Genomic DNA, 10,000 nt, shown 5'->3' on the forward strand with positions numbered 1-10,000 from the left:
CACACTGGACATGCCCAATCTCGTCTTATCTTGTTAGCTATGCAGTGTTGGGCCTCATCAGTACTTGGATGGGAGACCACCTGGGAAAACTAGGTGCAGTAGGTAATTTTATACTCCCATAACATTCTTTTCTATTACATTTTACATTTAATTTTTTCAACTTATCAATTAATTTACTTGAGTTAAGAAGTAATACAGGTCTAAAGTTAATGTTTTTGAGCACCTACAGCCAAACCACACTGGACATGCCCAATCTCGTCTGATCTTGGAAGCTATGCAGTGTTGGGACTGGTTAGTACTTGGATGGGTGACTACCTAGGAATCCCAAATGCTGTAGGTAATTTTAAACTGCCATAACATTCTTTTCTATTACATTTTACATTTAATTTTTTCAACTTATCAATTAACTTACTTGTGTTAAGAAGTAAAAGCGGTCTAAATTTAATGCTTTTGAGCACCTACAGCCAAACCACAGTGGACATGCCCAATCTCATCTGATCTTGGAAGCTATGCAGTGTTGGGCCTGGTAAGTACTTGGATGGGAGACCACCTGGGAATACCAGGAGCTGTAGGTAATTTTATACTGCCAGAACATTCTTTTCTATTACATTTTACATTTAATTTTTTCAACTTAACAATGAATTTACTTGAGTTAAGAAGTAATAGTGGTCTAAATTTAATGCTTTTAAGCACCTACAGCCAAACCACACTGGACATGCCCAATCTCGTCTGATCTTGGAAGCTATGCAGTGTTGGGCCTGGTTAGTACTTGGATGGGAGACCACCTGGGAATACTAAGTGCTGTAGGTAATTTTATACTGCCATAACATTCTTTTCTATTACATTTTACATTTCATTTTTCAACTTATCATTGAATTTACTTGAGTTAAGAAATAAAAGAGGTCTAAAGTTAATGTTTTTGAGCACCTACAGCCAAACCACACTGGACATGCCCAATCTCGTCTGAACTTGGAAGCTATGCAGTGTTGGGCCTGGTTAGTACTTGGATGGGAGACCACCTTGGATTACCAGCTGCTGTAGGTAATTTTATACTGCCATAACATTCTTTTCTGTTACATTTTAAATTTAATTTTTTCAGCTTATCAATGAATTTACTTGAGATAAGAAGTAATAGAGGTCTAAAGTTAATGGCTTTGGGCACCTACAGCCAAACCACACTGGACATGCCCAATCTCGTCTGATCTTGGAAGCTATGCAGTGTTGGGCCTGGTTAGTATTTGGATGGGAGACCACCTGGGAATACCAGGAGCTGTAGGTAATTTTATACTGCCATAACATTCTTTTCTATTACATTTTACATTTAATTTTTTCAACTTATCATTGAATTTACTTGAGTTAAGAAGTAAAAGAGGTCTAAAGTTAATGTTTTTGAGCACCTACAGCCAAACCACACTGGACATGCCCAATCTTGTCTGAACTTGGAAGCTAGGCAGTGTTGGGCCTGGTTAGTACTTGGATGGGAGACCACCTGGGATTACCAGGTGCTCTAGGTAATTTTATACTGCCATAACATTCTTTTCTATTACATTTTAAATTTAATTTTTTCAACTTATCAATGAATTTACTTGAGTTAAGAAGTAATAGAGGTCTAAAGTTAATGTTTTTGAGCGCCTACAGACAAACCACACTGGACATGCCCAATCTCGTCTGATCTTGGAAGCTTTGCAGTGTTGGGCCTGGTTAATACTTGGATGTGAGACCACCTGGGAATACCAGGAGCTGTAGGTAATTTTATACTGCCATAACATTCTTTTCTATTAAATTTTACATTTAATTTTTCAACTTATCATTGAATTTACTTGAGTTAAGAAGTAAAAGAGGTCTAAAGTTAATGTTTTTGAGCACCTACAGCCAAACCACACTGGACATGCCCAATCTCGTCTGAACTTGGAAGCTATGCAGTGTTGGGCCTGGTTAGTACTTGGATGGGAGACCACCTGGGATTACCAGGTGCTGTAGGTAATTTTATACTGCCATAACATTCTTTTCTGTTACATTTTAAATTTAATTTTTTCAGCTTATCAATGAATTTACTTGAGATAAGAAGTAATAGAGGTCTAAAGTTAATGTCTTTGGGCACCTACAGCCAAACCACACTGGACATGCCCAATCTCGTCTGATCTTGGAAGCTATGCAGTGTTGGGCCTGGTTAGTATTTGGATGGGAGACCACCTGGGAATACCACGAGCTGTAGGTAATTTTATACTGCCATAACATTCTTTTCTATTACATTTTACATTTAATTTTTTCAACTTATCATTGAATTTACTTGAGTTAAGAAGTAAAAGAGGTCTAAAGTTAATGTTTTTGAGCACCTACAGCCAAACCACACTGGACATGCCCAATCTCGTCTGAACTTGGAAGCTAGGCAGTGTTGGGCCTGGTTAGTACTTGGATGGGAGACCACCTGGGATTACCAGGTGCTGTAGGTAATTTTATACTGCCATAACATTCTTTTCTATTACATTTTAAATTTAATTTTTTCAACTTATCAATGAATTTACTTGAGTTAAGAAGTAATAGAGGTCTAAAGTTAATGTTTTTGAGCGCCTACAGACAAACCACACTGGACATGCCCAATCTCGTCTGATGTTGGAAGCTTTGCAGTGTTGGGCCTGGTTAATACTTGGATGTGAGACCACCTGGGAATACCAGGAGCTGTAGGTAATTTTATACTGCCATAACATTCTTTTCTATTAAATTTTACATTTAATTTTTCAATTTATCATTGAATTTACTTGAGTTAAGAAGTAAAAGAGGTCTAAAGTTAATGTTTTTGAGCACCTACAGCCAAACCACACTGGACATGCCCAATCTTGTCTGATCTTGGAAGCTATGCAGTGTTGGGCCTGGTTAGTACTTGGATGGGAGACCACCTGGGAATACCAGGTGCTGTAGGTAATTTTATACTGCCATAACATTCTTTTCTATTACATTTTACATTTAATTTTTTCAACTTATCAATGAATTTACTTGAGTGAAGAAGTAATAGAGGTCTAAAGTTAATGTTTTTGAGCACCTACAGCCAAACCACAGTGGACATGCCCAATCTTGTCTGATCTTGGAAGCTATGCAGTGTTCGGCCTGGTTAGTACTTGGATGGGAGACCACCTGGGAATACCAGGAGCTGTAGGTAATTTTATACTGCCTTAACATTCTTTTCTATTACATTTTACATTTAATTTTTCAACTTATCATTGAATTTACTTGAGTTAAGAAGTAAAAGAGGTCTAAAGTTAATGTTTTTGAGCACCTACAGCCAAACCACACTGGACATGCCCAATCTGGTCTGATCTTGGAAGCTATGCAGTGTTGGGCCTGGTTAGTACTTGGATGGGAGACCACCTGGGAATACCAGGTGCTGTAGGTAATTTTATACTGCCATAACATTCTTTTCTATTACATTTTACATTTAATTTTTTCAACTTATCAATGAATTTCCTTGAGTTAAGAAGTAATAGAGGTCTAAAGTTAATACTTTTGAGCACCTACAGCCAATCCACACTGGACATGCCCAATCTCGTCTGATCTTGGAAGCTATGCAGTGTTGGGACTGGTTAGTACTTGGATGGGTGACTACCTAGGAATCCCAAGTGCTGAAGGTAATTTTAAACTGCCATAACATTCTTATCTATTACACTTTACATTTAATTTTTTCAACTTATCAATGAACTTACTTGTGTTAAGAAGTAAAAGCGGTCTAAATTTAATGCTTTTGAGCACCTACAGCCAAACCACAGTGGACATGCCCAATCTCGTCTGATCTTGGAAGCTATGCAGTGGTGGGCCTGGTAAGTACTTGGATGGGAGACCACCTGGGAATACCAGGAGCTGTAGGTAATTTTATACTGCCAGAACATTCTTTTCAATTACATTTTACATTTAATTTTTTCAACTTATCAATGAATTTACTTGAGTTAAGAAGTAATAGTGGTCTAAATTTAATGCTTTTAAGCACCTACAGCCAAACCACACTGGACATGCCCAATCTCGTCTGATCTTGGAAGCTATGCAGTGTTGGGCCTGGTTAGTACTTGGATGGGAGACCACCTCGGAATACCAGGTGCTGTAGGTAATTTTATACTGCCATAACATTCTTTTCTATTACATTTTACATTTCATTTTTCAACTTATCATTGAATTTACTTGAGTTAAGAAATAAAAGAGGTCTAAAGTTAATGTTTTTGAGCACCTACAGCCAAACCAAACTGGACATGCCCAATCTCGTCTGAACTTGGAAGCTATGCAGTGTTGGACCTGGTTAGTACTTGGATGGAAGACCACCTGGGATTACCAGGTGCTGTAGGTAATTTTATACTGCCATAACATTCTTTTCTGTTACATTTTAAATTTAATTTTTTCAGCTTATCAATGAATTTACTTGAGATAAGAAGTAATAGAGGTCTAAAGTTAATGGCTTTGGGCACCTACAGCCAAACCACACTGGACATGCCCAATCTCGTCTGATCTTGGAAGCTATGCAGTGTTGGGCCTGGTTAGTATTTGGATGGGAGACCACCTGGGAATACCAGGAGCTGTAGGTAATTTTATACTGCCATAACAATCTTTTCTATTACATTTTACATTTAATTTTTCAACTTATCATTGAATTTACTTGAGTTAAGAAGTAAAAGAGGTCTAAAGTTAATGTTTTTGAGCACCTACAGCCAAACCACACTGGACATGCCCAATCTCGTCTGATCTTGGAAGCTATGCAGTGTTGGGCCTGGTTAGTACTTGGATGGGAGACCACCTGGGAATACCAGGTGCTGTAGGTAATTTTATACTGCCATAACATTCTTTTCTATTACATTTTACATTTAATTTTTTCAACTTATCAATGAATTTCCTTGAGTTAAGAAGTAATAGAGGTCTAAAGTTAATACTTTTGAGCACCTACAGCCAATCCACACTGGACATGCCCAATCTCATCTTATCTTGTTAGCTATGCAGTGTTGGGCCTCGTCAACACTTGGATGGGAGACCACCTGGGAAAACCAGGTGCAGTAGGTAATTTTATACTCCCATAACATTCTTTTCTATTACATTTTACATTTAATTTTTTCAACTTATCAATTAATTTACTTGAGTTAAGAAGTAATACAGGTCTAAAGTTAATGTTTTTGAGCACCTGCAGCCAAACCACACTGGACATGCCCAATCTCGTCTGATCTTGGAAGCTATGCAGTGTTGGGACTGGTTAGTACTTGGATGGGTGACTACCTAGGAATCCCAAGTGCTGAAGGTAATTTTAAACTGCCATAACATTCTTTTCTATTACACTTTACATTTAATTTTTTCAACTTATCAATGAACTTACTTGTGTTAAGAAGTAAAAGCGGTCTAAATTTAATGCTTTTGAGCACCTACAGCCAAACCACAGTGGACATGCCCAATCTCGTCTGATCTTGGAAGCTATGCAGTGGTGGGCCTGGTAAGTACTTGGATGGGAGACCACCTGGGAATACCAGGAGCTGTAGGTAATTTTATACTGCCAGAACATTCTTTTCAATTACATTTTACATTTAATTTTTTCAACTTATCAATGAATTTACTTGAGTTAAGAAGTAATAGTGGTCTAAATTTAATGCTTTTAAGCACCTACAGCCAAACCACACTGGACATGCCCAATCTCGTCTGATCTTGGAAGCTATGCAGTGTTGGGCCTGGTTAGTACTTGGATGGGAGACCACCTCGGAATACCAGGTGCTGTAGGTAATTTTATACTGCCATAACATTCTTTTCTATTACATTTTACATTTCATTTTTCAACTTATCATTGAATTTACTTGAGTTAAGAAATAAAAGAGGTCTAAAGTTAAAGTTTTTGAGCACCTACAGCCAAACCACACTGGACATGCCCAATCTCGTCTGAACTTGGAAGCTATGCAGTGTTGGACCTGGTTAGTACTTGGATGGAAGACCACCTGGGATTACCAGGTGCTGTAGGTAATTTTATACTGCCATAACATTCTTTTCTGTTACATTTTAAATTTAATTTTTTCAGCTTATCAATGAATTTACTTGAGATAAGAAGTAATAGAGGTCTAAAGTTAATGGCTTTGGGCACCTACAGCCAAACCACACTGGACATGCCCAATCTCGTCTGATCTTGGAAGCTATGCAGTGTTGGGCCTGGTTAGTATTTGGATGGGAGACCACCTGGGAATACCAGGAGCTGTAGGTAATTTTATACTGCCATAACAATCTTTTCTATTACATTTTACATTTAATTTTTCAACTTATCATTGAATTTACTTGAGTTAAGAAGTAAAAGAGGTCTAAAGTTAATGTTTTTGAGCACCTACAGCCAAACCACACTGGACATGCCCAATCTCGTCTGATCTTGGAAGCTATGCAGTGTTGGGCCTGGTTAGTACTTGGATGGGAGACCACCTGGGAATACCAGGTGCTGTAGGTAATTTTATACTGCCATAACATTCTTTTCTATTACATTTTACATTTAATTTTTTCAACTTATCAATGAATTTCCTTGAGTTAAGAAGTAATAGAGGTCTAAAGTTAATGTTTTTGAGCACCTGCAGCCAAACCACACTGGACATGCCCAATCTCGTCTGATCTTGGAAGCTATGCAGTGTTGGGACTGGTTAGTACTTGGATGGGTGACTACCTAGAAATCCCAGGTGCTGTAGGTAATTTTAAACTGCCATAACATTCTTTTCTATTACATTTTACATTTAATTTTTTCAACTTATCAATGAATTTACTTGTGTTAAGAAGTAAAAGCGGTCTAAATTTAATGCTTTTGAGCACCTACAGCCAAACCACAGTGGACATGCCCAATCTCGTCTGATCTTGGAAGTTATGCAGTGTTGGGCCTGGTAGATACTTGGATGGGAGACCACCTGGGAATACCAGGAGCTGCAGATAATTTTATACTGCCAGAACATTCTTTTTATTACAATTTACATTTAATTTTTTCAACTTAACAATGAATTTACTTGAGTTAAGAAGTAATAGAGGTCTAAATTTAATGCTTTTGAGCACCTACAGCCAAACCACACTGGACATGCCCAATCTCGTCTTCTCTTGGTAGCTATACAGTGTTGGGTATGGTCAGAACTTGGATGGGAGACCACCTGGGAAAACCAGGTGCAGTAGGTAATTTTATACTGCCATAACATTCTTTTCTATTACATTTTACATTTAATTTTTTCAACTTATCAATGAATTTACTTGAGTTAAGAAGTAATAGAGGTCTAAATTTAATGCTTTTGAGCACCTACAGCCAAACCACACTGGACATGCCCAATCTCGTCTGATCTTGGAAACTATGCAGTGTTGGGCCTGGTTTGTACTTGGATGGGAGACCACCTGGGAATACCAGGTGCTGTAGGTAATTTTAGACAGCCAAAACATTGTTTTCTATTACATTTTACATTTAATTTTTTCAACTTATCAATGAATTTACTTGAGTTAAGAAGTAATAGAGGTCTAAATTTAATGCTTTTGAGCACCTACAGCCAAACCACACTGGACATGCCCAATCTCGTCTGATCTTGGAAACTATGCAGTGTTGGGCCTGGTTTGTACTTGGATGGGAGACCACCTGGGAATACCAGGTGCTGTAGGTAATTTTAGACAGCCAGAACATTCTTTTCTATTACATTTTACATTTAATTTTTTCAACTTATCAATGAATTTACTTGAGTTAAGAAGTAATAGAGGTCTAAATTTAATGCTTTTGAGCACCTACAGCCAAACCACACTGGACATGCCCAATCTCGTCTGATCTTGGAAACTATGCAGTGTTGTGCCTGGTTTGTACTTGGATGGGAGACCACCTGGGAATACCAGGTGCTGTAGGTAATTTTAGACAGCCAAAACATTGTTTTCTATTACATTCTACATTTCATTTTTTAAACTTATCAATGAATTTACTTGAGTTAAGAAGTAAAAGAGGTCTAAAGTTAATGGTTTTGAGCACCTACAGCCAAACCAGACTAGACATGCCCAATCTCGTCTGATCTTGGAAGCTATGCAGTGTTGGGCCTGGTTAGTACTTGGATGGGAGACCACCTGGGAATACTAGGTGCTGTAGGTAATTTTATACTGCCATAACATTCTTTTCTATTACATTTTACATTTCATTTTTCAACTTATCATTGAATTTACTTGAGTTAAGAAGTAAAAGAGGTCTTAACTTAATGTTTTTGAGCACCTACAGCCAAACCACACTGGACATGCCCAATCTCGTCTGAACTTGGAAGCTAGGCACTGTTGGGCCTGGTTAGTACTTGGATGGGAGACCACCTGGGATTACCAGGTGCTGTAGGTAATTTTATACTGCCATAACATTCTTTTCTATTACATTTTAAATTTAATTTTTTCAACTTATCAATGAATTTACTTGAGTTAAGAAGTAATAGAGGTCTAAAGTTAATGTTTTTGAGCACCTACAGCCAAACCACACTGGACATGCCCAATCTCGTCTGATCTTGGAAGCTATGCAGTGTTGGGCCTGGTTAGTACTTGGATGTGAGACCACCTGGGAATACCAGGAGCTGTAGGTAATTTTATACTGCCATAGCATTCTTTTCTATTAAAGTTTACATTTAATTTTTCAATTTATCATTGAATTTACTTGAGTTAAGAAGTAAAAGAGGTCTAAAGTTAATGTTTTAGAGCACCTACAGCCAAACCACACTGGACATGCCCAATCTCGTCTGATCTTGGAAGCTATGCAGTGTTGGGCCTGGTTAGTACTTGGATGGGAGACCACCTGGGAATACCAGGTGCTGTAGGTAATTTTATACTGCCATAACATTCTTTTCTATTACATTTTACATTTAATTTTTTCAACTTATCAATGAATTTACTTGAGTTAAGAAGTAATAGAGGTCTAAAGTTAATGTTTTTGAGCACCTACAGCCAAAACACAGTGGACATGCCCAATCTTGTCTGATCTTGGAAGCTATGCAGTGTTCGGCATGGTTAGTACTTGGATGGGAGACCACCTGGGAATACCAGGAGCTGTAGGTAATTTTATACTGCCTTAACATTCTTTTCTATTACATTTTACATTTAATTTTTCAACTTATCATTGAATTTACTTGAGTTAAGAAGTAAAAGAGGTCTAAAGTTAATGTTTTTGAGCACCTACAGCCAAACCACTCTGGACATGCCCAATCTGGTCTGATCTTGGAAGCTATGCAGTGTTGGGACTGGTTAGTACTTGGATGGGAGACCACCTGGGAATACCAGGTGCTGTAGTTAATTTTATACTTCCATAACATTCTTTTCTATTACATTTTACATTTAATTTTTTCAACTTATCAATGAATTTCCTTGAGTTAAGAAGTAATAGAGGTCTAAAGTTAATACTTTTGAGCACCTACAGCCAATCCACACTGGACATGCCCAATCTCGTCTTATCTTGGTAGCTATGCAGTGTTGGGCCTCGTCAGTACTTGGATGGGAGACCACCTGGGAAAACCAGGTGCAGTAGCTAATTTTATACTCCCATAACATTCTTTTCTATTACATTTTACATTTAATTTTTTCAACTTATCAATTAATTTACTTGAGTTAAGAAGTAATACAGGTCTAAAGTTAATGTTTTTGAGCACCTACAGCCAAACCACACTGGACATGCCCAATCTCGTCTGATCTTGGAAGCTATGCAGTGTTGGGACTGGTTAGTACTTGGATGGGTGACTACCTAGGAATCCCAGGTGCTGTAGGTAATTTTAAACTGCTATAACATTCTTTTCTATTACATTTTACATTTAATTTTTTCAACTTATCAATGAATTTACTTGTGTTAAGAAGTAAAAGCGGTCTAAATTTAATGCTTTTGAGCACCTACAGCCAAACCACAGTGGACATGCCCAATCTCGTCTGATCTTGGAAGCTATGCAGCGTTGGGCCTGGTAAGTACTTGGATGGGAGACCACCTGGGAATACCAGGAGCGGTAGGTAATTTTATACTGCCAGAACATTCTTTTCTATTACATTT

The 10,000-nt window shown here is 37.8% G+C and overlaps 3 non-coding genes and 34 pseudogenes across 3 annotated transcripts; all 37 read left to right on the plus strand.

Moving 5' to 3' along the window:
* The first annotated feature begins 221 nt into the window (after nt 1-221).
* On the plus strand, nt 222-340 carry LOC148484642 (5S ribosomal RNA; annotated as a pseudogene).
* Nucleotides 341-456: 116 nt separating this feature from the next.
* Nucleotides 457-575, plus strand: LOC148484643 (5S ribosomal RNA; annotated as a pseudogene).
* Nucleotides 576-691: 116 nt separating this feature from the next.
* On the plus strand, nt 692-810 carry LOC148484644 (5S ribosomal RNA; annotated as a pseudogene).
* Nucleotides 811-925: 115 nt separating this feature from the next.
* Nucleotides 926-1,044, plus strand: LOC148484645 (5S ribosomal RNA; annotated as a pseudogene).
* Nucleotides 1,045-1,160: 116 nt separating this feature from the next.
* Nucleotides 1,161-1,279, plus strand: LOC148484646 (5S ribosomal RNA; annotated as a pseudogene).
* A 116-nt stretch (nt 1,280-1,395) lies between these two features.
* Nucleotides 1,396-1,514, plus strand: LOC148484647 (5S ribosomal RNA; annotated as a pseudogene).
* Nucleotides 1,515-1,630: 116 nt separating this feature from the next.
* On the plus strand, nt 1,631-1,749 carry LOC148484648 (5S ribosomal RNA; annotated as a pseudogene).
* Nucleotides 1,750-1,864: 115 nt separating this feature from the next.
* LOC148484649 (5S ribosomal RNA) lies at nt 1,865-1,983 on the plus strand (annotated as a pseudogene).
* A 116-nt stretch (nt 1,984-2,099) lies between these two features.
* LOC148484650 (5S ribosomal RNA) lies at nt 2,100-2,218 on the plus strand (annotated as a pseudogene).
* Nucleotides 2,219-2,334: 116 nt separating this feature from the next.
* LOC148484651 (5S ribosomal RNA) lies at nt 2,335-2,453 on the plus strand (annotated as a pseudogene).
* Nucleotides 2,454-2,803: 350 nt separating this feature from the next.
* On the plus strand, nt 2,804-2,922 carry LOC148484652 (5S ribosomal RNA; annotated as a pseudogene).
* A 116-nt stretch (nt 2,923-3,038) lies between these two features.
* On the plus strand, nt 3,039-3,157 carry LOC148484653 (5S ribosomal RNA; annotated as a pseudogene).
* A 115-nt stretch (nt 3,158-3,272) lies between these two features.
* On the plus strand, nt 3,273-3,391 carry LOC148484654 (5S ribosomal RNA; annotated as a pseudogene).
* A 116-nt stretch (nt 3,392-3,507) lies between these two features.
* On the plus strand, nt 3,508-3,626 carry LOC148484655 (5S ribosomal RNA; annotated as a pseudogene).
* A 116-nt stretch (nt 3,627-3,742) lies between these two features.
* On the plus strand, nt 3,743-3,861 carry LOC148484656 (5S ribosomal RNA; annotated as a pseudogene).
* A 116-nt stretch (nt 3,862-3,977) lies between these two features.
* LOC148484657 (5S ribosomal RNA) lies at nt 3,978-4,096 on the plus strand (annotated as a pseudogene).
* A 115-nt stretch (nt 4,097-4,211) lies between these two features.
* LOC148484658 (5S ribosomal RNA) lies at nt 4,212-4,330 on the plus strand (annotated as a pseudogene).
* A 116-nt stretch (nt 4,331-4,446) lies between these two features.
* On the plus strand, nt 4,447-4,565 carry LOC148484659 (5S ribosomal RNA; annotated as a pseudogene).
* Nucleotides 4,566-4,680: 115 nt separating this feature from the next.
* LOC148484660 (5S ribosomal RNA) lies at nt 4,681-4,799 on the plus strand. The gene has a single exon (XR_015871713.1). It is a non-coding gene; the product is annotated as a 5S ribosomal RNA (ribosomal RNA).
* A 351-nt stretch (nt 4,800-5,150) lies between these two features.
* On the plus strand, nt 5,151-5,269 carry LOC148484661 (5S ribosomal RNA; annotated as a pseudogene).
* Nucleotides 5,270-5,385: 116 nt separating this feature from the next.
* On the plus strand, nt 5,386-5,504 carry LOC148484662 (5S ribosomal RNA; annotated as a pseudogene).
* A 116-nt stretch (nt 5,505-5,620) lies between these two features.
* LOC148484663 (5S ribosomal RNA) lies at nt 5,621-5,739 on the plus strand (annotated as a pseudogene).
* A 115-nt stretch (nt 5,740-5,854) lies between these two features.
* LOC148484664 (5S ribosomal RNA) lies at nt 5,855-5,973 on the plus strand (annotated as a pseudogene).
* Nucleotides 5,974-6,089: 116 nt separating this feature from the next.
* LOC148484665 (5S ribosomal RNA) lies at nt 6,090-6,208 on the plus strand (annotated as a pseudogene).
* Nucleotides 6,209-6,323: 115 nt separating this feature from the next.
* Nucleotides 6,324-6,442, plus strand: LOC148484666 (5S ribosomal RNA). The gene has a single exon (XR_015871714.1). It is a non-coding gene; the product is annotated as a 5S ribosomal RNA (ribosomal RNA).
* A 116-nt stretch (nt 6,443-6,558) lies between these two features.
* On the plus strand, nt 6,559-6,677 carry LOC148484667 (5S ribosomal RNA; annotated as a pseudogene).
* Nucleotides 6,678-6,793: 116 nt separating this feature from the next.
* Nucleotides 6,794-6,912, plus strand: LOC148484668 (5S ribosomal RNA; annotated as a pseudogene).
* A 350-nt stretch (nt 6,913-7,262) lies between these two features.
* Nucleotides 7,263-7,381, plus strand: LOC148484669 (5S ribosomal RNA; annotated as a pseudogene).
* A 116-nt stretch (nt 7,382-7,497) lies between these two features.
* On the plus strand, nt 7,498-7,616 carry LOC148484670 (5S ribosomal RNA; annotated as a pseudogene).
* A 116-nt stretch (nt 7,617-7,732) lies between these two features.
* LOC148484671 (5S ribosomal RNA) lies at nt 7,733-7,851 on the plus strand (annotated as a pseudogene).
* A 116-nt stretch (nt 7,852-7,967) lies between these two features.
* On the plus strand, nt 7,968-8,086 carry LOC148484672 (5S ribosomal RNA; annotated as a pseudogene).
* A 115-nt stretch (nt 8,087-8,201) lies between these two features.
* On the plus strand, nt 8,202-8,320 carry LOC148484673 (5S ribosomal RNA; annotated as a pseudogene).
* A 116-nt stretch (nt 8,321-8,436) lies between these two features.
* Nucleotides 8,437-8,555, plus strand: LOC148484674 (5S ribosomal RNA; annotated as a pseudogene).
* A 115-nt stretch (nt 8,556-8,670) lies between these two features.
* Nucleotides 8,671-8,789, plus strand: LOC148484675 (5S ribosomal RNA). The gene has a single exon (XR_015871715.1). It is a non-coding gene; the product is annotated as a 5S ribosomal RNA (ribosomal RNA).
* Nucleotides 8,790-9,139: 350 nt separating this feature from the next.
* On the plus strand, nt 9,140-9,258 carry LOC148484676 (5S ribosomal RNA; annotated as a pseudogene).
* A 351-nt stretch (nt 9,259-9,609) lies between these two features.
* LOC148484677 (5S ribosomal RNA) lies at nt 9,610-9,728 on the plus strand (annotated as a pseudogene).
* Nucleotides 9,729-9,844: 116 nt separating this feature from the next.
* Nucleotides 9,845-9,963, plus strand: LOC148484678 (5S ribosomal RNA; annotated as a pseudogene).
* The last annotated feature ends 37 nt before the right edge of the window (nt 9,964-10,000 follow it).

The sequence above is a fragment of the Taudactylus pleione genome, unplaced genomic scaffold (assembly GCF_031769625.1).
Source record: "Taudactylus pleione unplaced genomic scaffold, aTauple2 ptg000550l, whole genome shotgun sequence".
Taxonomy (NCBI): Eukaryota; Metazoa; Chordata; class Amphibia; order Anura; family Myobatrachidae; genus Taudactylus; species Taudactylus pleione.